This window comes from Mesocricetus auratus, unplaced genomic scaffold (assembly GCF_017639785.1).
Source record: "Mesocricetus auratus isolate SY011 unplaced genomic scaffold, BCM_Maur_2.0 contig_13145_pilon_obj, whole genome shotgun sequence".
NCBI classification, from domain to species: Eukaryota; Metazoa; Chordata; class Mammalia; order Rodentia; family Cricetidae; genus Mesocricetus; species Mesocricetus auratus.
This window is the reverse complement of record NW_024434976.1, coordinates 3,795-7,508: the sequence shown is the minus strand read 5'-3', so window position 1 is coordinate 7,508 and position 3,714 is coordinate 3,795. Positions and strand designations below refer to the sequence as shown.

Genomic DNA, 3,714 nt, shown 5'->3' with positions numbered 1-3,714 from the left:
AAGTCACAAACGTCAATGCCCGTCAGAACCAGGTGGAGATAAAAAGAGGCAGCGAGGCTGGTGGAAGCCTGTATTGTGGGGAGGAGCGATGGAGACCGTGAACTATTGGGACATTGTTTGGCACAGGCCTCTGTGTGGGTCGTGTGGCAACAAGCACCGGGCTCCCGCTGGTCTTTTCATGTGGGTCCAGTAGAAATCACAATTTACTGTGTGAACCCAAGCGGTTTTTTTTTTAACGTAAGCTCTGTAAAAGAAGGCAAACAAGACACCCTGGCTGTGAGCACCAGAGCACATCTGTGAACTGGATTAGGCATATGGCTGCCAGCGTATAAGGTCTGATCAAATGAAAGAGACACAAATGCTTGCTGGGCAGCAGCCATGAGCACTCACTTGCCCCATAGATGCCCAGCCAACCACACTAGCACTCCTCTTCGCTGGTTCACTGTCACCTCAGGATTTACAGTTCATGGATAAATCACAGTTAAGTACATTATAGTCTACACATCCCGTGAAATACTAGGCACCCATGTAAATGACTGGAATAGAAATACACCTCCTCCGTGTGTGTGTGTGTGTGTGTGTGTGTGTGTGTGTGTGTGTTCTATGTGCCAATGAGCTGTCTTGAGTGATGATGACTCAATCAGATCTATGAGTGCCTGGGAGGAGGTGAGTGTAGAGTGGGCACTAGGGCACTTTCTCGTTTTCATTAATGGACTCTTTCCATGCATTCATTTTCCTAGGTTAAAAAAATCCTTACAAGACAGCTTACTGTTCCCTGGGGATGATGCCTGCTAGTTTTAATTAGCTACAGTTCTGTTCAGCGTGAGCCTGCTTTGGACTCTCATTTGCCAGTGACCAACAGGAAGGCTGTTGAGCTGCCCAGACACAGGCGTACAGACACATGCTCCAGAGTACGGTTTCACACTGACTGTCTCAGACATCCAGGCTGTGGAAAGAGGGACTGCCTCCCCAGGACAAAGATAACGAATGCAAAAACCTAGCAGGAAGACCCTGTTTTCCTTTCCCTGGAAAATAATTTAACCAGCTTTAAACTGGTAAGATTGGCAGGAGCTGAAGGCGTCGAGGAACAACCTCTGCTGAGACATTTTAACACAAACCTGCGATGTTAGAAATGACAAAAATAATGACGATAGCATTGGCCATGCTCTGTTTACCTTTGAATGAATAACATCTTGTGATTTTGTGTAGAAGGATAAAATAAAATAACATAGTGAGAGGCTAATATCCCAATAGAGAAGATGTATAATTTCTCTTAAAATGACCATTACTGTCTTTCAATTGTAACTTACCACTAATTATCTGGATATGGTAAGACTTGGAATGGCTTACACAAAAAAAGTCTTCTTTTTAAAGAACTAACCATATAACATTTATAGTTGATAGCTGCTATCTTACTGTAATGTTCTCTTCTACATTTAACATTTAATATCCATTCCAATGTATAGTACAATACACTTTAAATGTATATCATCAAATGATCACCATTTTATTGCCCTTAATCTCTATTATATTTTCTAGTAAAAGTAATACATGGCACACAAATCCCATCTACACCTGAGAACAAAACAAAAATCACTGAGCTCAAATGAAACACAAGTCCAAAAATAATAATTCTTTATATTTCTGTCACTTATTTGAAATGAAAACGTAAGAAAGTATGGACACACTTTAAATTAACAAACCATGCCACATACATGTGTCAGTGTATGAGCAATCTTGGTATAAATTGTCATTTGGATATTTTTCATTAAGCAAATGATAACTTAATATCTAAAGAACATAAATGCTGTATAAATGTATAAACGTTGTTAAATACAACTTTCAAGGAACTATTCTATTCAGATAGCTAATGATTATAAAAATTTACAAATTCCCCGTACAGACCGGGCATGCCCAGTGTGGTCGCCGCCCCAGCTCTGGGAGCACCGGGGCCGAGCCGGCAGCCGGGCTTGGAACAGGCGAACCAAACCTCGATGGGCGAGCTCCTGGGCTGGAGCCCTCCATGATGAGAGATTTGGGGGTACTTTCTCTCTGTTATTAATTGTCGAGGCAGTGAAAAGATGGCTGACAGTGTCAAAACCTTTCTGCAGGACCTTGGCAGGGGAATCTAAGACTCCATCTGGGGCATCTATACCATCTCAAAGCTAGATGCCAGGATGCAGCAGAAGAGAGAGGAGCAACGCCGAAAAAGGGCAGGTAGTGTCTTGGCCCAGAGGAGTGCCCAGAGTGTGGAGTAGAAACAAGAGGGTGAGCCTCGTATTGTTAGTAGAATCTTACAGCGTTGTGCTCGGAACGGTGCAGTATTATCAGTCTCCTCTTGTTTTACCCAATGTTTCTTCCTGTGCTTCAATCAGTAATGGCCCGGATTATTGGTGATCCATCACTGCACAGGGATGTTTGGTCATGGCTGGCATTCTTCCTCACATCAGTTTTCATTGCTCTTCGGAGGCTCCGCATGTTTGTGCTTAGCTAAGTGGTGAATGCCATTTGGTTCCAAGATACAGATGACCTGGAATTTGAAGTATCTGGGAGGAAACCTCATTCATTTCCCAGTGTCAGCAAAATAATAGCTGACATGCTCTTCAACCTTTGACTACCGGCACTTTTCCTTACTCGGGGGATGTTTGTGAGTCTCTTCCCCATCCATCTTGTGGGGCAGCTGGTTAGTCCGCTGCATGTGTCTGGTCTCTACTCACTGTACTGCTTTGAGTAGTACCATTGGTTCAATAAAGGAATTGAAACGCGCCAGCGATTGTCAAACATAGAAAGGAATCGGCCTTACTACTTTGTATTTGGCTTGCCCTTGGCTTTCCTCACGGCAGTGTGGTCCTCCTATAATATCAGTGGCTGCCTCTTCTCTATCCTGTTTCCTTCATTCATCGTCAGCGCCAATGAAGCAAAGACTGCTGGAAAAGCATCTTTTCCAGTTGTGCCTCTTCTCCTTGGTGGTCTTTTTAAGTAACAGACTTTTCCACAAGATAGTCTACCTGCAGTCAGCCCGGAACAGCTCATCCCCTTCAGAGAAGTTCCCTTCTCCACATCCTTCTCCTGCCAAACTGAAAGCTGGTGCAGGCCACTAAGTCCTGCTGTCCAAAGGGGATGAGTGGGTGGGATTGGGGGTAGGATTGCAGCTCTTTCTCTGTTTTCCGCCCCCTGCCACGGAAGGCAGAACCCACTGCCAAGAGCCCTCTCTGCATATTCCCTTCCCTTGGATGAACTGGAATTTTTGTCTCTGGTGCAGTAAGGCAGAATCTTCCCGACTTCATTATGTGGGGGTTTTGGTGTGTGTGTGTATGTGTGTGTGTATGTGTGTGTGTGTGTGTGTGTGTGTGTGTGTGTGTGTGTGTGTGTTTACCTCCACCCTAGCTCTGAAAGGACGGGAGTTTTCCGGCTGTTTCTAGCACTTGCCAGTTCTTGTACCTGGACTGACTGACTACATTTTTTTTACATATCCCTGTGTCATTTACCCTCGCACTTCTTCCTGCCTTCTAGCACCCCTGGATGAATGGGCTTTGTAATTTTAACTGTTGTATTTTGTGAAGTTGTTGCTACTGTTTTTCTGTGAAGCACATACATTGGATGTGGGAGGTAAAGGAGCATTCCAGTAGCTCCAGGTCACTCCTTCTATCGCCATCGCTGTCTCATTTTTTTGTAACTCACATTAGGTTTTGGTCGCTCTTGCTCTGCTGCAGA

The 3,714-nt window shown here is 44.4% G+C and overlaps 1 pseudogene; it reads left to right on the top strand.

Annotated features, from left to right (window-relative positions):
* Positions 1–2,051: 2,051 nt before the first annotated feature.
* LOC121138678 lies at positions 2,052–3,184 on the top strand (annotated as a pseudogene).
* Positions 3,185–3,714: the final 530 nt, after the last annotated feature.